The following is a 22,238-nucleotide window of genomic DNA, read 5'->3' as shown; positions in this document are numbered from 1 at the left end:
TCTAAGCATCTCAGGAAAGTGATGACAAATAAGTGTTTTCTCTCTCTAATAGCTTGAATTGCAAGATATTTCAAAAACAAGATCAACAGAATACCAATTTGTCTGACAAGGGAGAGAAAATATGAGACATGTTTCCTGACTACTTTTTTCCTTGAGATGTCAAAGATTGAACTCAAATCTGCAGCTCTTCAGCATCTTGTATAATTCCAGGAGCATGGCTTAATGTGCTGGGCTCTGATGTGGTTAACATGATGAGAGATGAAAGCTCCATCTCATCACACTAATTTCAAGAAGATCTCTTAATTTCTATTAAGGAATCTTTGCAAGGGAATTGGCAAACAGAGTTCAACCAGTCACTGTCTGTGAGGGATGTGCACATCAAGACATTGGATTATCTAGGCTCAATCTTTTCCATTAAATTTAAGACAGTAAGCACTCAGTGTAGATGACAAAAGATCACATGTGGACACTGAGAGTCTTTCAGAGAGTTTGTCTTAATCACTTTATCTCACCAATCCAGTGATATAAACATATTCTCATATGTTTCCACTTGAGATGAGAACTGGAATGAACATGGTTTTAGGGCTTCATTAAGAGGCCTGAGGACACTGCCCAGGGTGGCTAATAGCACAGGAATCAGGTCAATTCCAAGGCATAGTCCTTGTAGAAAGAAAGAGTGGGATGAAATGAGTTTTAAAAAATAAAAGTGGTGATGAGCTGGAGGCCTAGATACCCAACCAATGCTTATGAGTTGGGAGAATCTGGAATAAAATAAGAGGGCAAGATTGCCTTGTGGAAATCACCACATTTGGACTCAGGCAGCCCTAGACTTGAAACATAATTCCCCACATATTAGCCATGTGCTTTGGAACAAGTTTTGGAACTTTCTGTGCTCTTAGCCCCCCTTTCCATTTGAAATAAAGAAAATAGTATCAACCTGCTCTCATTGTAAGGACTAAATGAAAAAGTAGCATTGTTTCTGGCACTTGAAATATGTTTGATAGAAGCACAACTATTATATTGCTGATTGTACTGATGAAGATTGATGATGATGGTGATGATGATGTTGATGATGATGGTGGTAATGATGGTGATGGTGGTGAAGATGATAGTGTTGATGATGATGATGATGAAGATGATGATGATGGTGGTGATGATGGGGATGGGGATGGTGGAATTGATGGTGATGGTGTTAGTGATGGTGGTGTGATGATGATGATGGTGATGCTGATAATGGTCATGATGGTGATTCTGATGATGGTGATGATGTCAATAATGATGATGTGATGATGGTGATAGTGATGGGGATGACAGTGATGATGGTGTTGGGGATGATACGGTGATGATGGTGATGATGGTGATGGTGGTGATGATTAGTAGCATTGGTAATAACCAATGAATTCATATCTAAGTGTCTGGGATTTGGAATGGTCACAGCTTCATTGCTTAGCAATCTTGTGGTGCAAAGGTGTTAAAATCTAGTGTAAAGATGAACAAATTGACTTGGGAACATACTGTTGACTGGAAGAATTGGAAGAAATACCTACTCAGTTGACATCCAAACCCAAATTTCCTCTCTAATGTAGGTCATCAATTCTTCCATGTGCTGAGGACACGGTGACAGGTTAGACAGACAAAATGTCTGCCCAAGAGGATGTATCTTCTCAAGAGGGAAAGTAAATGGAAGTGCATGGACAAACAAATACAGGAGATATGTTTGGGTACTAACAAAATCTCTTAAAATTATAGCAGGAATTACATATAAAGATCAATGATACTATTATCACCATCATTGTTATTATTAATTGTCTTTGGTCAGGGAAGGAAGATATAGATATTTTACCTCGAGTTGTCAGAAAAAAGTTTTCTGAGTAGCAGGTGTTTGAATTGAAGCTGAAATGATTTAAAAAGGAGACTCCAATTTATGTTGGACTGTGTAGAGCATGGTAAGGATTTTAGAGGTTTTTTTCATAAACAAAAGGGAAAATGATTAGACACTTTTTAAAAAGATTTTTATTTATTTATTTGACAGACAGAGATTACAAGCAGGCAGAGAGGCAGGCAGAGCGAAGGAGGGGAAGCAGGCTCTCCGCTGAGCAGAGCCTGATGTGGGGCTCCATCCCAGGACCCTAAGATCATGACCTGAGCTGAAGGCAGAGGCTTTAACCCACTGAGCCACCCAGGCACCCCGGATTAGACAGTTTTAAGCAGGGGATGACATAATCTTATTATGCTTTAAGAAATTACTTTGGTTGCTGAGTGTGGGGTATTAAGCTGCTGGGGGTCCAGGATGCTAAGAGGGAAAGTGGGAAATCCAGAGAAGAGCAGACAGGGCTTGTGCTCGGTTCATGGTCATGGAGAAATGGAACTTGGTAGAATGTCAGGATGCATTTTGGAGATATACTGACACTATTTACTAAAGGAGGGCATGAGAGGCAAAACTCTTCAAACCAGACTAAGCAGCCTCCCAATCATGTCACAACCAGGTAAAGCAAGTGTAGAGCTTTTTAGGAACTCACCGTGTACTTAAGATACGTTCTGACCTCCCTAACCGAGCTTCACATTCTTTCCACACCCTTGCCCCTACTGACCTCCCACGTACTCTCTGCAAAGCCTTCAGGCTTTAGCCACACTGACATACTTACATTTGTACCAATGTTCTGCTACCTGAGCTTGTTATTCATGCCAGTCCTTTACCTGGAGTGCTCTGGGAGACATTTCCAGAACTCTCCACCTGGCTAATCCCCAGCCTTTCTCCAGATCTTACTTTCAATATCATTTCTTTGGAAGACTTTCCTGACTGCACTGACTGCGATGACTCTGGTGTACACTAATGCAGCTCCCTGAGCGTCTTGGTTAGAGTAACAACATGATTAATAGCTAACATGTCCTGAGGGCTTGCTATGCAGTAGCCACTTTGGGACAGTGTCCATCAGTTGTCACCCTGCTTCTCACAGCTGCATTATATAAGAAGTGGTTGTGTTATCTCTGTTTCACATACAAAGCAACTGAAATTCAGAGCATTTGGACAACACAGAGGATGGGAGCTGGGACTGGGGTCTGAGTAAGGCATTAACTCAGAAACCGTAATTTTAAACTACTCAATTCTGACTTCCTGAACCTTGTGACTTTCATATTTGGTGTAATTATTAGTTTTGTGCCTGTTTTCTCTGAGGCTTAAATCTTCATCAGGGGCAGGAGCACATCTGCCTTGTTTTGAAGAAATGTTCAGCCTTCTGACTCAGGTTCTAGCGTAGAACTTGGGTCAGGGTAATCACCTGACAAATATTTGTTAATTGATCATTTATCATCTCAAACTTGTGCCATGTGAAGGCGAAGAAACCCACACAAAGCAGCCAGGGGCTGCTCCTGTAACCTCAAAGAAGGCTCATTTTGTGTGCAGAGGTTTCAACTCATAGAACACCTGCATGTCAGACTAGGGCCACCCCTGAAGATTTTCCCCACTCGGCCCCATCCGCTGATTGCCAGATGGAGGGCCCTTGATGGGTCACATGCTCACAGTGCCCTCATGGGGCCCCAGACAACAGTCCAGTGATAGCTGCTTCTGCATTACTTGAGGAACTTCTGTTGAGAGTGGGAGATTCTCCCCAGAGAGAGAGGAGCTATCAGGCCATATGGGTCACGTGGCTTTCACAGGAAGACCTCAGTCATCAAAACCTGCTACACAATGGGGGCATTTTGAGCTGGAAACTCTCCTTGTGTGTGAGCTTTCTGTGTGCAAAGCTGACACTCGTGATGACCCAAAGTAATGACAGTGCCATTTTTTGTGGCAAACGGGTGGCAGATGGGTGGGAGATCAGTCTGGACTTCACATTGAAGGAGGCACTGGGGGTCTGGACCCTGTCACTTAGCTGCAGAATCTGGAGCTCTTTGAAGCTCGGGCTCCTCACCTGCATGGGGAGATGGCATCATCTAGAGTCGTGGGTATTAAAATAGACAGTGTAATAGCTTTCAGCAGCTGCATTCCTGAAAGGAGGGTTTCACGTTCATACAGCCCTTGTCAGCCTGTAAAACTAAATCATGTCCGCTTACTCATTTGTCTGAGGATAATTGATGGCAATTGATATTCTAATTTTAGGACTCAAGCAATAATTTATAAAGCACTTATTTTGACCTATTGCATTAATGATGCTAAGATAGCTTGTGGTCTACGGACAACCTCCAGAACAAGAAGAAACCGGAAACCTCAGTGGCTTTAACACAACAAATGCTTATTTTGGTCTCCTCACAAGTTGGATGAGGTAAAGCAGTGACGCAGACCTAACCAGCAACTCCACCACCTCGGGGGGGGGGGGGCCCTCATTTCCAGGGCAGGGAAAATAAAAGAGGCTCTTCACTGCCTTTTATTTTTTTTTAAAGTTGTTTATTATTATTATTGTTATTGTTATTGTTATTATTATTACCATTTTAATGTTTCTTCACAAATGTTAAAAAATACAAAAGGAGAGACAAGGAATCATCAAACTGTTGTGGCCAACATTACAAATTTAAAACAGTTTTTGGTTTAAAGAATGAATCTGGGGATGCCTGGGTGGCTCATTGGGTTAAAGCCTCTGCCTTTGGCTTGGGTCATGATCCCAGGGTCCCGGGATCGAGCCCCGCATCGGGCTCTTTGCTCAGTGGGGAGCCTGCTTCCTCCTCTCTCCCTGCCTTCTTCTCTGCCTATTTGTGATCTCTGTCTGTAAAATAAATAAATAAAATATTTAAAATAAAATAAAATAAAATAAAGAATGAATCTGGGAGTCAGTGCAGCTCTGCAGGGTCTCTGCATCTAGGAGGGCGGGTCTCCGCATCCCTGAATGTCCTCGCCTTTATCCATTTTTCCAGGCCCTCCATGCTGGTCTCTTCTTCCTCCCATCTGTTCCACCAAAGGGGCAGGGTGCCCACCCGGGCCTCCCCATTTTCTTCCACCAAAGCCAACTCAGTCCATGCCCCAGCCACCACAGTAGCCCCCTTTGTCTCCACCACAGCCCTCTCTGAACATTCCCCTAGGACCACCACAGTCCTTTTCCACCCTGCATGCCACCAGGACCACCTCTGCCATGGTGATGGTCATCACCTGGGGGAGAGGGCTCCAGAGCCTTACATTGGTTCATTCTGTTCTTCAGGTGAAGTTCTGGTTTCCACACCCTAGACTGGGGTACTGCCAGTGTCCAGCTCAGTGTTAGATGTTTCCTCCTCTGGATCAGTTTCCTTGGGAACCCCATGGCTCCTTTGGGGAAAGCCACCTCTGTCTCCTCCATGGCCTCCCATGAGATCCATGGGGTCTCCAAGACCTCCTGGGCTCCCTGGACCTCCACAGAGTGGCAGCAGCATCCCTCTGCCATCATGGGAAGGCATACGACCCCACATCCGGGGCTTCTTCTGAGCGAGCAAATCTAAAGTTTGCTCCCTTGAAAATCTTTCACATCAATGCACTCCATGGAAGCCTTGGCAGTTTGTGGGTCTTCACAGCGGTGGGTCTTGCTTATCTTAACAACTCCACACGTCTTAAAGAGGTCTGCCAGATTGTCTAGAGTCACATTGTCATTTAAGGCTTTCACATAAATTGCACTGTTGTCAAAGTCTTCATCTGGATCTATAGGTAGGCCTAGATCAAGATCTGGTCCTTGGTCCAGAATTCTGCCAGGCTTATGGAAGCCATCTCCCTCTCCGTCTCCAGAGCCCATTCCACCGTGTCCTCCTCCCCATCCACCTCTGCTCATACCTCCACAGTCAAGTATCCCTCTTCCTCGGCCCCGGGTATCAGGGCCATTCCTGCTCTGGTTCTCTCCTGATCCAGAAAATCCTACAGAATCCTGCCCATGAACGCTCATACTACTGGGGTTGTCTTGTTGGAATGTACTCTGCTGCCTGTAGTTGCTGCTCTATTGGCTATGTTGACCTGGAGCCCTGCTATAGGATCCAGTGTGGGAGGGATAAACAGTGGGTGGCTGCTGTCCATTGCTGCTTTGTTGCCCATAGCTACTTTGCTTTCCCTAGCTGCTGGGCTGCCCATAGGTGTTCTTCTGAGAGTAACCACTCTGTGCATAACTAGGCAGCCATGTAGAGGAATAGCTGTTAGAAGAAGAGATGGTGGTGCTGTAACTGGCTGCCTGGGGTAGGTCCTAGGTATGTACAGATAACTGTAATTATTCAATCCATATCCCAGCCTAGGCTGGCTATAACCCCCTGTGCTGGATTGGGGTTGACTAGTCTCAGTGGGCGTGTTACTATCTGTGGTCTTGCGGTGTGGTGGCTGCTGGCTGCTATTCATTAGTTGGCTAAGCAGGCTGAATGCCATATGCAGACTGAGCTGCATAGGAGGCCTGGGTGGTAGGGACCAAAGTAGTGGTGGTATTGTAAGCACCATTGTTGTACCCCTGGACAGGATGACTGCATGCCTGGGGGACCGTTGGAGTTGTATAAGCAGTGGGAGACTGTCCATCAGAGTTGCATAAGTGGTCTGCCCATAGGTCGCAGTGGTCTGAGCCTGGGTATAGCTGTCATCAGTGGGCTCTCAGGTTCCCTAACTTTGTTGCCTGCATTTCTGGGTGGTCTGTGCATATCCTTATGTGGGTTGAGAGGTGTATGCACTCTAGCCCTGCAGGGCTACAGCTTGGCCACAGGTACTGTGATCACCATTTTCTCCCCTTCCTTCTTGTTCTCTTCACCGCCTCTTACCAGAAGTGGCACATCAAATCTGCTTATGTCACACTGCAAGGGCAGTCACAGGATGTCACTGTTGTGTGTTTGTGCTGGTGGTGGTGGTGGGGATCTGGGAAATGAGGAAAAGTGCATGGTTTTTTGTGACCATTAACAGCCTCTGCTATATTCCTACTGTGAGTCAGGTGCTAAGAATACAGCATTTCACAAATAAATCACATTTTCTCAATATAAAGTTTCACACTGTTTTATAGCTTACATTATGAAATTGGAGTAAGTTTTATAATCAATGTTTATATTCCATAAAGTAGGGTCTTTTTAAAAATCAACAAAAAGTCACAAAACTGACGATGTGTGTTATCATCAATGACATATTAAAATCAAGAATTTCTCCCTTAAGAGTTCATGTTCTAATGGCAGGAAGAGAAGCAAAATATTTTTGCAGGAGTTGCCTTGCATTTGCAGGACAGGAAAGCAAAATGCTGTCAAGGTTCATTGCAAAGGCAGCTAATCCAGCCTGGAAAGTGTCAGAGGGGGCTTCCTGGAGGAAGTGGTATCTGTGATTTAAAGAACAAATAGGGATTAGCTAGAAAAGGAAGGAGACATCGTTTAGAATCACAGAGGGAAGAAAGAGATGGCAAAGGATTCTACACTGCTAGAGAAGAGTCTTAGAAATGAGGGGATATGAGAGATAGAAAAAGAGAAAGGGACCAAGACAAAGGAATTGAGGGAGAAAGAGCGACAGAACACACAGATCTGATTCTGGATTCCTGGTGAAGAAATGAGGGGTTCTCATGCCAACATTACTTGAGAAAAAGTGACAGGTCCTAGTCTCAGTACCAAAGAGATACATTGCTCCCACCCAAGGAATTAGGTTGTGGGATGCCTGTGTGATCTGAATCTGGAATATGATTAGCATGGAAAAGGGCAGATGTGTTTGGGGTAGCAGGAGGAGGTGAAACCTAAAAGGGGATGGGGTTTCCTTTATCTCAAATCCTCTAATGAGAGCCAGAAACTCAGGCAGGACAGCACTCAGAGGAGCTGGACTTCCAGGTCACAGCCCCGTTCTCCTCTTCAGGAAAAATGCATAGACAATTGCAAAGGATAAGCATCTGCCCCTTGATTTACTGGGATGCCCACACAGGTCCCCTTGGAGGGGAGCAGAGGCTCTCTTCTCCTGGCCCTTTCCACCCACCATGCCCTCTTTAACCTCCTTCCCCAAGTTATCTCTGCCAACCTGCATTTTCTAAAAATTCTGCGAATCAAAAGGAACTATCTCAAGAGGGAGGAGTGAGTCAGCAGCCAGATTAGTGACAAGAGCTAGAGACGCACGCACCATGACCTGAGCCATCCCAGATTACTCACATGTGGCCTATGTTCCTGCACGGATGTCACACGTGCTCCCGGCAGTGTTGGTGTGCCAGTCTCACACAGCACACATGCCATGAGCCTGCAACAACTTCCAACAGCCTCAAACAGCCTCGTGCATTCCGGCATCCCCAGAGGCCAGGCTGGGGCAGACTATGACATTGGGCAGACTATGACATCCTTTTGAATCCCCTGCACTGCCTGCCAAACCCCTCCCACCCCCAAGCCTAGAGGACTACAAACAGACTTGAGAAACAAAAAGAGAAAACTTCATCTTCAATTGAGTTGTACAGAACTATTTCAAACAATACAAAAAACAAAACAAAACCCTCTAGAAACCCATTTTAATTTCACCATGTATGCTTTCAAGTTAAAAAAAATGTTTTCAATTGGTATTTTCTTTTAATTTTTTTTATTATGTTATATTAGTAACCATACAGTACATCATTGGTTTTAGATGTAGTATTCCATGATTCACTGTTTACGTAGAACACCCAGTGCTCCATGCAATCCATGCCTCCTTAATACCCATCGCTGGGCCAACCCATCCTCCCACCCCTCCCCTCTAAAAACCCTTGGTTTATTTCTCAGAGTCCACAGTCTTTCATAGCTCATCTCCTCCTACAATTTCCACCCCTTCATTTTCCCCTTCCTTCTTCTAAGTTCCTCCAGGTTATTCCTTATGTTCCACAAGTAAATGAAACCATATGATAATTGGCTTTCTATGCTTGACTTATTTAACTCAGCATAATCTCCTCTGGTTCTGTCCATGTTGATACAAAAGTTGAGTATTCAACCTTTCTGATGACTGAATAATATTCCATTGTGTACATGAACCACATCATCTTTGTCCATCATCTGTTGAAGGGCATCTCGGCTCTTTCCATAGTTTGGCTATTGTGGACATTGCTGGGGTGCATTGCTGTGAACATTGGGGTGAATATGGTCCTTCTTCTCACTACATCTGTATCTTTGGGGTAAATACCCAGTAGTGCAATTCCCGGGTCATAAGGTAGCTCTATTTCTTTTTTTTTTTTTTTAAATTTATTTTTATTTATTTATTTGAGAGAGAGACAGTGAGAGAGAGCATGAGCAAGGAGAAGGTCAGAGGGAGAAGCAGACTCCCCGTGGAGCTGGGAGCCCGATGCGGGACTCGATCCCGGGACTCCAGGATCATGACCTGAGCCGAAGGCAGTCGTCCAACCAACTGAGCCACCCAGGCGTCCCTATTTCTTTTTTTTTTTTAAGGATCTTTTTTTTTTTCATTTATTTATTTTCAGCATAACAATATCATTATTTTTTTCACCACACCCAGTGCTCCATGCAATCCGTGCCCTCTATAATACCCACCACCTGGTACTCCGACCTCCCACCCCCCCGCCACTTCAAACCCCTCAGATTGTTTTTCAGATCCATAGTCTCTCATGGTTCACCTCCCCTTCCAATTTACCCCAACTCCCTTCTCCTCTCTAACATCCCTTGTCCTCCATGCTATTTGTTATGCTCCACAAATAAGTGAAACCATATGATAATTGACTCTCTCTGCTTGACTTATTTCACTCAGCATAATCTTTTCCAGTCCCATCCATGTTGCTACAAAAGTTGGGTATTCGTCCTTTCTGATGGAGGCATAATACTCCATAGTGTATATGGACCACATCTTCCTTATCCATTCGTCTGTTGAAAGGCATCTTGGTTCTTTCCATAGTTTGGCGACTGTGGCCATTGCTGCTATAAACATTGGGGTACAGATGGCCCTTCTTTTCACGACATCTGTATCTTTGGGGTAAATACCCAGGAGTGCAATGGCAGGGTCATAGGGAAGCTCTATGTTTAATTTTTTGAGGAATCTCCACACTGTTCTCCAAAGAGACTGCTCCAACTTGCATTCCCACCAACAGTGTAAGAGGGTTCCCCTTTCTCCACATCCTCTCCAACACATGTTGTTTCCTGTTTTGTTAATTTTGGCCATTCTAACTGGTATAAGGTGATATCTCAATGTGGTTTTAATTTGAATCTCCCTGAGGGCTAATGATGATGAACATTTTTTCATGTGTCTGATAGCCATTTGTATGTCTTGATGGGAGAAGTGTCTGTTCATATCTTCTTCCCATTTTTTGATATGTTTGCCTGTTTCGTGTGTGTTGAGTTTGAGGAGATCCAGCATCTGTTCCTGATTAAAATGCTTCAAAGTATAGGGATAGAGAGAACATTCCTGAACCTCATCAAATCTATCTATGAAAGACCCACAGCAAATATCATCCTCAATGGGAAAAAGCTTGCAGCCTTCCCGTTGAGATCAGGAACATGACAAGGATGCCCACTTTCACCACTCTTGTTCAACATAGTATTAGAAGTCCTAGCAACAGCAATCAGACAACAAAGAGAAATAAAAGGTATCCAAATTGGTAATGAAGAAGTCAAACTCTCTCTCTTCTCAGATGACATGATTCTTTACATGGAAAACCCAAAAGACTCCACCCCCATACTACTGGAACTCATACATCAATTCAGCAACGTGGCAGGATACAAAGTCAATGTGCAGAAAGCAGTGACTTTCCTATACACTAACAATGAAAATACAGAAAGGGAAATTAGAGAATCGATTCCATTTACTATAGCACCAAGAACCATAAGATACCTGGGAATAAACCTAACCAAAGAGGTAAGGATCTCTACTCAAGGAACTACAGAACACTCATGAAAGAAATTGAAGAAGACACAAAAAGATGGAAGACCATTCCATGCTCTTGGATCGGAAGAATAAACATTGTTAAAATGTCTATACTGCCTAGAGCAATATATACTTCTAATGCCATTCCGATCAAAATTCCACCGGTATTCTTCAAAGAGCTAGAGCAAATAATCCTAAAATTTGTATGGAATCAAAAGAGACCCCGAATCACTAAGGAAATGTTGAAAAACAAAAATAAAATGGGGGGCATCATGTTACCTGATTTCAAGCTTTACTACAAAGCTGTGATCACCAAGACAGCATGGTACTGGCATAAAAACAGATACATAGACCAGTGGAACAGAGTAGAGAGCCCAGATATGGACCCTCAACTTTATGGTCAATTAATCTTCGACAAAACAGGAAAAAATATACAGTGGAAAAAAGACAGTCTCTTCAATAAATGGTACTGGGAAAACTGGAAAGCTATATGTAGAAGAATGAAACTCGACCATTCTCTTACACCGTACACAAAGATAAACTCAAAATGGATAAAAGACCTCAATTTGAGACAGGAATCCATCAGAATCCTAGAGGGGAACATAGGCAGTAATCTCTTCGATATCAGCCACAGCAACTTCTTTCAAGATACGTCTCCAAAGGCAAAGGAAACAAAAGCGAAAATCAACTTTTGGGACTTCATCAAAATCAAAAGCTTCTGCACAGCAAAGGAAACAGTCAACAAAACAAAGAGGCAACCCACGGAATGGGAGAAGATATTTGCAAATGACAGTATAGAAAAAAGGTTGATATCCAGGATCTATAAAGAACTCCTCAAACTCAACACACACGAAACAGGCAAGCATATTAATTTTTTAATTTTTTCAATTTATTTATTTTCAGAAAAACAGTATTCATTATTTTTTTTCACCACACCCAGTGCTCCAGCAATCCATGCCCTCTATAATACCCACCACCTGGTACCCCAACCTCCCACCCCCCGCCCCTTCGAAACCCTCAGATTGTTTTTCAGAGTCCATAGTCTCTCATGGTTCACCTCCCCTTCCAATTTACCCCAACTCCCTTCTCCTCTCTAACACCCCTTGTCCTCCATGATATTTGTTATGCTCCCCAAATAAGTGATTAGTGTTTTTGAGGTACCTGTCTTCCTCCACAAACTGTTGGAGATTTAAAAGATTAAGTTCCTCTTAACTTTTTAGTCCAGCACCTAGAGGGTGCATGGGATAGAGTTACCATTCATTAAATAAAAACATTTAAAAAAAATGACAGGAAGGAAGGAAAGAAGGAAGAACAGAAAATGAAAGGAAGGAAGGCAGGCAGGCAGGCAGACAGCATCGTGCTAAACTAGGTTTAGAAAAACCACCCCATTGTCACCCTCTCTTCCATTAGGAAACCCAGATGAGCACATGTTGGCCAAGCAGCCCTGAAAGAAACTCACTACACTAAGATGTATGGGTTTCTGGCTGCTGCTGACACAAGTGCTTCTGACCCCAGGGTGAGATTCCATTCTGAAGCCAAATGGAAACAAGACAGAATTCAAAAATAGAAGTGCAGTTAATGAAGCGTGAGCTAGCCAGGCCGTGCTCTCGCAGCCTCTGTGGGATGAGAAGGCAGCTATTCTCAGGCCACTGGCGGGGGCTGCCCAGTTGGCCAGGAGGCATGTCCCTGGGGCTCTGGGATGGTCTCTTGTTGCTTATGTCGAGAGCTAATGTTGTCAGCCACACTATCTCCTGTTGCCTGCCCAGACCTCAGGCACAGAGGAAGTGATTGATTCTACAAAGTCAGCTAAGGAAGATGCACTGTGTCCGACAAGCCCAACTCCTTAGAGACCACTCTCCACACTGTTCTCTAAGTACTCAGCGTTAGGCTATCTAAACACAGAACAGCAGGACAGGTATAATTGGAACATCTAGCTGGCTTGCGTGGATTGACCTTTTAGGTAAAAATCATGGAATTAATTTAGCTCCTGTCTCTTCCCCTTTAAAATGGTGATCCTGGGAAATGCCCTTCTGCTCTCTGAGCCTCTGAAAATAACAATTAAAAAAATATGCTACATCCTATCTACTGATCTCCTGAAATTTTGCTGGGGATCAAGATAACAGGTGTGGGATTGTTCAGTGAAGTATAAAGAATTATTCAAAATTGAGTTTTTATTATCTGGTCTCTGTTTCTATATTTACTTTACATATTCAAAGCCAAACTGCAAACCCATCCATTCTGATTTCTCCCAGGCATCCCAAGAGATGGAGGGAAAGGGCTGGGGACCTGCTCTGCTCCAGGAGCGGATTGTCGCCATAGCTGCTGTGTACTGACCACCAGCTCTGGTCTGGTGCTAACACTCTGGAGCACACTGTTGTAGATGACCACACTGCAGAATACATTGTTGCTTCATTTAGCAGATGAAACCAAGATTCAGAAACATATATTAACCTTTTCAAGGTGATACAGCTGTAGATTGCAAAGCTGAGAACCAAATTCAAACTCTTTCACTCTGAAGTGCTCTTTCCGAAGACCATGCAAGGACTCTTTTTACTACTGTCTTCATCCCCCACGTGGAGAGCTTTTTTTGGAACACTGGAGGAGCTCAGACAATGCTTAAGTATTTAATGGAATTGACCTTCACCTGGAAAATGTAGTCACAGATGTGTAGAGAAGCAAAAAGTTGGGCAGCAAGGACCTTATTCTGTAAAGACATTTTACAAGGAGAGAAGTTCAGAGGTTCCACTTTTCTCCATCCCTTCTTGCATCTCCTCTCCTTGCTAGTGTCTTTGCTCATGTTTATGAGTCTTGCTTCATTAATCACTGCTACCGCACCTTTCCCTTCTGCACGTTGATCCTGAGAACTCAGAGAAATGCACCGGACAATAAGAATTCTTCGTCCTTTCAGAGGGCTGTTGCGAGCACTCCTGTAGAAACAGCCACATTCCTGATGCTCTATCAACTTCAACATGCTGAAAGTGTCAGGAGCTACTGGCCCCTCAGCAGTCCCAGAGTCACCCTCCAAGGAGGGATGGCCTCAGAAAACCGGCAGACGCTGTAGAACCCCAGAATCATTCATTTGATATTCCTGGCTAAGACAAAATTCTCAGGCAGAAACAGAACCCTGGAGAGAGAAAGGAGAGGAAGTGGCAGAATTGGAGCCTTGAGGCATGAGGGTTTACAGGGCCAGAAAGAGAATGCACTTTCTTCCTCACAGACCTGCTAGGCAAAGACCTGCATGGTGGACCTTGTCTGGTTTTCTGAGGCAGCCAATGGTACCTTGGTGCAATGGATAGGGGGCTTTTTGTCTTGTAGGGAAGTGGGGAGAAAGGGAATTGAAGGTGTGAGTCCCACTGTTGGAACACAGCCCGGATCCTCGCCAATGTGACTGGGGTCATTTCGGATCCTGGGAGAAAACTCCAGGAGATGGAGGGCAAGAGTCTTTCTGGGCCGAATAAACATGGGAGGATCCCCAGAGTGCTTTCATGTCCTACTTCAGATGGATCCGATAAGGTAGAGAATCCTTAACTTGCTCCTGTCGTTTAAAGCTAAGAGATAATCATTGTTGTTCACTTGCCAGACCTGATTGCCTGCACGTAGCCTACGTCCCGCATGTAGCTCATCCCGCATGTGGCCCGCGTCCTGCACGTAGCTCACATCTCACAAGCAGTTCATGTCCTGCACGTAAATCTACATGCTCTTGGTAACCAGATCTTGAGTAAAGTATAAAAGAAGTGATTGTAAGAAAAAAAGTCATCTATTGATCATCAGTTGGTAGTCCCCCCATCATTTCAGCTCCGATCACCAGGATCCCCACCTTGAGAAGGTGATACCACCCTCAGATGACCTGGGGAATTGGGTGAAGTCCTGTTTCCCTTCTCCCCATGACTGCAATAATAAATAATAATATCTAAGGGTGAAAGTGCTTGTTATTGTAATATGAGAGCCTTATAAAAGTACTGGGCACAGAGTTTGGCTCAGAACAGGGACTAAAAAATACAAAGTTCCCTTACTACTTTGTTCTGTCTCTTCCCATTTTGGGGGAAAATATAGGTAATAGTCAAGGAGATTTTTTTTTAAATAATTTATATTTTTATTTTTTATAAACATATATTTTTATCCCCAGGGGTACAGGTCTGTGAATCACCAGGTTTACACACTTCACAGCACTCACCAAAGCACATACTCTCCCCAATGTCCATAATCCCACCCCCTTCTCCCAAACCCCCTCCCCCCAGCAACCCTCAAATCAACAAGTCAGGAAATGACAGATGCTGGAGAGGATGCGGAGAAAGGGGAGCCCTCCTACACTGTTGGTGGGAAAGCAAGCTGGTGCAACCTCTCTGGAAAACAGCATGGAGGTTCCTCAAAATGTTGAAAATAGAACTGCCCTATGACCCAGCAATTGCACTATTGGGTATTTACCCTAAAGATACAAACGTAGTGATCCAAAGGGGCACGTGTACCCGAATGTTTATAGCATCAAGGAGATTTTTTGAAGGGAAACTTGCAGAAGGAAGTTGAAAGATTTAAGTTTAAATTGTGAGACGCTGGGTATTTTGAACACCTAACCAACTTAACGAACACTTACGATTTATTCATTGCTGTCTGTAATCTACTTTAGAATCTGTTAAAAATTTTGAGCCATCGCATATTCCATTCAGCTTAAGTATGTAATGAAGTGTAATGTCTGCCTTTCTTTAGTCTAACAACAAGTCTCATTGTCTGGAGTCTAGAAATATTTGATTATATGATCTATCTGGCTCCTGTCCCTAAAATTATAAGAAGGGCAGTGAGGGGGAATAATTTTCTTGATCAGTTAACTCCTAGCAACAGCATATTCTGGAAACTGAGATGAACCCCAAAGACAGCAGACTGGGGGTGGCGTAGGTCAGTTTCTTATCCCTGAAGATAGCTACCAATTGGATCTGAGAAGCTGCAGGGATAATTCTTGTCCCTTTGTAATCAGGGAAGAGATTGCTCTTTCAGCAGAAGGTGGCCATTTTGCAAACTGAAAAAATTGGAGAAAATCAAGTTAAATGTAGAGTATGTCTGGTGAAAGAACCTGAAAGCTATGAAGGGAAGAAGTAGGCAAAGGACACTGAACACTGTTCTATATTCCTTAAGTGAGCACCAGGGGAATGAAGGGTTTGACATTTGTCCTCCCTGAGGGTTTAGGGGATTAGTAACATTTGGAGTTAGAAGGGACATCAAGAAACCCCAATTCCAGTGTCACTTCCTCTGGAATCCTTCCCTGATATTCCCGAGTATATCAGACCTGTGTATTGTATTATTACAATAACAGCACCTTTGTCTTCCATAGTTCTTATATTCCTCATCAGGAGCCAAATCTGTTCCAATGTTACACTCGATTCCCACCACCCAGCATGGTGCTGCACACAGGAGGCATTTTGTGTATCTTTGAAATAACAAATTTATTACATTCTCTTTAGGAGGCATATGAAACAGATTAAAAAAAATAAAATTCAAATGACAGAAAAAACTGAAATGTATTAAGCATAAATATAAATATTTTGGAACAATTAAATTAAAATTTAGTTTTAATTAAATTAAATTTTAATTAATTTAATTAGATTGATTTATTAATATAATTAATCAATATTAAATAATGATCAATTATTTGTAAATTATTTATAAATAAATCATAAAATAATAAATAGTTAGCATTTAATTAATTTGAATTAATTAAAATCTGGAATGCAGTGATGTAGTTAAATGATGTAAGGAACTTAAAATAGAAACCCAAGAAATGGCAGCACTTTTCTTTTCTTTTCTTCAAAGCCTTCTGCTTCTGCTTGTGGTTGGGCTATGGTCTGTTCTCTCTGAAGACAGGACAGATACTGGGCACCTGCGAGGCTAATTTTGCCGCTGTTTTAGCCTTGTTCCCCTTTGAAAAATCCCAGGGAAATGCTCTGATTGGAAACCTCGGGGTTGTGAGCCAATACATGTTCAAGGCTTAGCATACGCTGCATGTTTCCTATTCTGGTTAGTTTTGTTTTGTTTTGTTTTAAGATTTTTAAATATATCAATTAATAGAGAGCCAGGAAATTTTAATTATTAATACCTCTCAGGAAAAGAATCTATCCAAGATGTACATTATCATTCAAATTAATAGTTACCTTTATCATGAATTTCAGCAGACTTATTTTTTGTAACAAATTCTCATTTTTATTTTCATTTATTTTTATTTTTTACTGCTTTTTTATTATTTCTGTTATGTTAGTCATCATTTTTTTTAGTTTTTAATTTTTTTATAAACATTTAATGTATTATTAACCCCAGAGGTACAGGTCTGTGAATCGCCAGGTTTACACACTTCACAGCACACTCACTGTATCACATACCCTCACCAATATCCATAACAGTCATCATGAGTTTTTGATGTAGTGTTCCATGATTCATTGTTTGCATATAGAACCCAGTGCTCTATGCAATATATGCTTTCCTTAATACCCATCGCTGAGCTAACCCATCCCCCACCCTCCTCCCCTCTAAATCCCTCCATTTGTTTCTCAGAGTCCATAGTTTTTCATGGTTCATCTCCCCCTCTGATTCCCCAGCCTTCATTTTTCCCTTCTTTCTCCTAATGTCCTCCATGCTACTCCTTATGTTCCACAAGTAAGTGAAACCGTATGATAATTTACGTTCTCTGCTTGACTTATTTCACTTAGTATAATCTCCTCCGTCCATGTTAATGCAAAAGTTGGGTATTCATCATTTCTGATGACTAAGTAATATTCCATTGTATATAAGGACCACATCTTCTTTATCCATTCATCTGTTGAACCCTTCATGTTTCCTGCTATGATGCACAAGGTAGAAGGGAATAGGATCGCTCTCCAAAACAAGGTGCTGCCATTCAAGAGGCAATTAAAATTTAAAGCAAAAAGAACCGGTATGACTACCTGTCCCTTTAGCCAAGAGAAGTTCCTCCTGAGGTCACAAAGAATCAACCCTTCCTTCCCAGAGCTCATTTCTCATTCTTATGATAATTTAGTATGATGGACTCTTTCCTCAGAACTGATCTTTGGACTTGACAGATTATATAAGTGTGTGTATGCATATATATCTAGATCAAACATGTATGTATACATCATGTATGTGCTCCTGGATTCACAGCAGTGCTCTTCATGAATACATTGTTGCTACTCCTCATATAAGGGGTGCTTCTCTACAACAGCTGACTTTACTGAATGTGTAAGCTAACAAAGACTCTGGGAGTTACAGAGTTACATGTCTGACACCACAGTATGATACAAGGATCATTTCCCTACTCAATGAGAAGTCCTTGAATACAAGATCAGTGAGTTTCTATCTCTGTATCTCGCACAGCCCTTACCATGAAATTTAGAACATAATAGGTATTCATCAGCATGCGAATGAATGAATGAATGAATGAGTAAAATATGTATCACTAAAAACCACAAGCTAACTAATTTTTTGTACTTAGGATTTCATAATTCATCTATAACTGACTTATGATTTTTCTTATTAAATCTGAGCATGCTATTTTTTTTTAAATTTTTTATTTTTTATAAACATATATTTTTTATATACATATATTTTTATCCCCAGGTCTGTGAATCACCAGGTTTACACACTTCACAGCACTCACCAAATCACATACCCTCCCCAATGTCCATAATCCCACCCCCTTCTCCCCAACCCCCTCCCTATTTTAATTAAACTTTTTATTTTAAAGATTAACTAACTTTATTTAAACTTTAATAAAATTTAATAAACCTAATCCTTTTAATAAACTTTATTAGTATCTTGCCATTCAATTTGCTAATTGAATTAAGAGGCTGACATCTCTGGCTTTTCTACAATATGATATTTATTCACTTTTTAAATTAAAAAAAAAAAGATTTTATTTATTCATTTGACAAAGAGAGAGGGAACATAAGCAGGGGGAGTAGGAGAGGGAAAAGCAGACTTCCACTGAGCAGGGAGCCCGATGCAGGGCTCCATCCCAGGACCCTAGATCATTACCTGAGCTGAAGGCAGATACTTAGCAACTGAGTTACCCGGGAACCCCTATAATATGATATTTAGAAGCAATACTTAAAAAAAAAAAAAAGCAATACTTCATCCATATGAATTAGTTTCTTGTGAAAACCCCTGCCATAAAGAATAAATAAGTAAAGGTTGTTCAAAATGAACACAAATTTACAATTTACCCTGTATCTTAAATTAAATGTGGACTTGTTAATATCCTTTTCCTACAGTTGATAGTTGCCCAGATTTTAACTTTATCAAAGATATTTCCTCTTCAAATGACCAGATTTCAGTTAAATTGATTTAGTTGAAATTTTAGGGAGTTTCAGTTGCAGAGGTAGTACAACTTTACTTGGGATTTATTTTTTAGAATATATGAGCTTTTTTGTTGACGTTTGTCAGCATTAATGAATCAAAAGAACTGAGTGAAAGGGATGGGCTGATTCTGAAGACTTGAGAAAGGGAGTTCTTTGGGACCATGTTGCTTGTTTCAGAAGGCGGGGCAGTGAACAGTGTCTCAGATATTGATTTTCTGTCTACCTCCTGTTGTCTTTAAATGAAAGAGTGTAAACTAGGTAGACATATAGGTAGACAGAAGGAAAAAGAGCAATCTAAGCAAGGTAACAACTTAAACTACAGCATTTTCTGTTAAAGACCTGTGAGCTTTTCTGTGAAACTGAGGGAATCCCAGCAAGTCGCAGGGTGAGAACAGTGGAACTGGCAGCTATTTCTGAAGAAAGCTCATGTGATAGACATCTGCAAGAGGTCAATAAAAGCATGCAAATTTGATACACTCTCCTTCACTGAATACAAATATTAGTAGTGTTTTGTTCATTGGAATTCCCAAAGCCTAGGTCTGGACTCTCTGGATGGCTTCTTTTTGTGCAAATGGGTGCATCTCCTTCGAAAAAGCTAACACCAGGATGCCTGCCCTGTGATAGGATGCCAAAGGACAGCCGCTTTTCTTTGTAGCTGGAGGTGAGTATAATCACAGGCACAACAGGCAATTAGAACCCAGGAAATAATGCAAGGGCAAAGAGAGCAAGGAGGGAAGTAAAGTCTTGGGTTCTTGGGGCCTGTGGAAGACAGGGGCAGGAGATAAGGATCAACCTAAGAAACCAGAGGATGAGGAGGACCACACCATGGAGTAAACCAGGAAGTTCTCCTGTCTTGGGATTAGTACTTAGTCTGATAGAAAGGTCCAGTTGTCCCATGGCCATCATCTGATATAGTGCACCCTTAGTCATTGTTGAATTGTATTAAAGGAAGGAAGAGAGTAATAAAACTTAGATTCGTAAACCAGACACTCACAAGACTTTGATTTAAATTATTTTCCCTCTTTAATGAATGAGGAGAATAAGAATGAGAGAGATCACCTTGCTCAAGGTCCCACTGTGAACCAGCCTTTCCATCGTGATCAGAGCCCATGGCAACCTGATCCAAAACCTAAGCCTGCGAGCCTGTGGCATCCTGCCTTCATTGATTAGGAAGGAAGGGGGGAAGGTAGGAGATCAAGATCAGAGGTAAGAAGAAGTAAATGTGTGTGTTTCAGAGGATGGGGTGGAGGACAGGAGGAATAAAGCTTTCTGTTCCAGTTCCTGGAAATGGTTGTTCTGCCAGGAGTCTGAATTCTCTGACCTGAATGTAGAAGAGGAGATGGGTAATATGTTCTTAGTCAGGTTATATGTCAGGTTGTGATTTCTTAGTATCTGGCAAGAGCAATCTCATCTCCTGGGACCAGAGCTCATGGTACTCAGTGGGCTGTGTGAGTAGACCTCACAGTAAACAGGTATAGAGCCAAAAGTGAGAAGCTGAAACTTGGGGTTAGACACATTTGAAGCATGGTCTTGGTTTTGTTACTTGTTTCTAAGGGGAAACTGGATATATTAAATGTTCTGTGAACTTTAGCTGCAAAATAAATAAAAGTAGATATAATTTATTCCTCCAAGAATTCTTGAGACAATTCAGTGAGCTAATGTATTTCCATGGGCCTAGTACAATGCCTGAAAGATTGCATGCTGTTAATATATTGATTCCTGCTCTTCCTAACAGAATACTTCTCCAATGTCAGCACACTTTATTCCATGCTCATACCCCAAGTCACCCAGTGCAGCCTCACGTGCCAAATAATTAGATCTGGATAGATCTTGGTGAAGTTGGAGAGTTGGCGAAGACTGAGTTCAGTACAACAGAATATCTACGGTGAATTATTTTGTCTTTTAAAGACACTCATTCTGATGACCTCATTTGCATAATTTATTTCTATCAGGCTCCATTTCAACTTCCAACTAACCAGGAAAACTGGAGAGACAGGATTTGCTCTTCCTCTTACATGTGTAATTTTTATTATTAGCCTAAAAAATCATTGCTCTTAGCATCACTGTTTTCCTCTTTGTTATTCATCTCTGTGGAAAGAGAGCCCTCATCCACACTTAAATACTTGAAAGTATCTTTCAAGAAATTTGGGAAAGTTTTCGTGGGTGATAGGTAGAATCCTTTCTAGTGTCCTTACAGTTGTGGCTTGCAGGAAATGCTCACACAACAACACAAAATGCCAGCCCTACTCTGAGTACATGGATTTCTTTCTTTCTTTTTTTTCCTGCACTGCTCTCTCTTTAAGACCATTTCATGGCCTTAAAATCTGAGAAACCCTGGAAATAAGAATTAGTGTAGCAGTGATAATGCTTCAGCTATCCTACTCCAATACAAAGAACACATGCTTCCTGTTTCAGATCAGGTCAATAACATCTTTCATACTTCTTTCACAAACTGATACTGAATAATACATGTATAGTACAATTTGATACAGTGTAAAATATGTAAGGGATAAGTTATTTTTTGATGATGCTTATTCCTTCCTCTGCCTCATTTCCAGTGCTTGGACAGCTGATTAACAATGGCCTCTTTCTATGTCTGGTGGCAGAGGCTAGAAGTGAGGTTCTCTTGCATATGTATAATGTAATATCTTTTTATCTTATTTTATCTACTATGCAAAATATTTTTATCTTATTTTTGTTTATTTTATTGCATATTTTGTTATTTGGCTAATGAGCTATTTGACTTCGCATTAGGAGCCTCAATAGTGCTGCTTTGGTCTTGGAGAAGATAGAGGGTCACTTGCAGGAATTTTCAAAACCTGGAGGGCCAAAATAACTCATTTGTAATAGCATATGATATATGCATTTTATTTTTTAAAAGCAACTGAAATACAGTAAGACTTCACAAAATCTTCCTGAGAGATGGATAAATGCAAAATTGAGAGGGCTGAAGCGATGTTGAGAGTTGGATTAAAAAAGTTTTGAGATGATACTATTGCAATGATTTTTTTAGAAACACGACTGCATAATTCTTGAAATCCATGATAGTTTTAATTCATCTATTCATTCATTAAATGAATAATTACTGAGCTTTCGCTATATTCTGATTGCTGCACATATTTTATGGTTCTATATCAAATTCATTGGTTCAGCTTAAACTTGATTTCCCTGTTTGTCATTCTAGGGCCCATTTG

General features: G+C 41.6%; 1 pseudogene; it reads right to left on the bottom strand.

Annotated features, from left to right (window-relative positions):
- Window positions 1-4,792: 4,792 nt before the first annotated feature.
- LOC131827732 (RNA-binding protein EWS-like) overlaps window positions 4,793-22,238 on the bottom strand; it is a 95,813-nt pseudogene continuing 78,367 nt past the window's right edge.

This window comes from Mustela lutreola, chromosome 3 (assembly GCF_030435805.1).
Source record: "Mustela lutreola isolate mMusLut2 chromosome 3, mMusLut2.pri, whole genome shotgun sequence".
Lineage (NCBI taxonomy): Eukaryota > Metazoa > Chordata > Mammalia > Carnivora > Mustelidae > Mustela > Mustela lutreola.
This window is presented reverse-complemented; position numbering and strand designations above follow the sequence as displayed.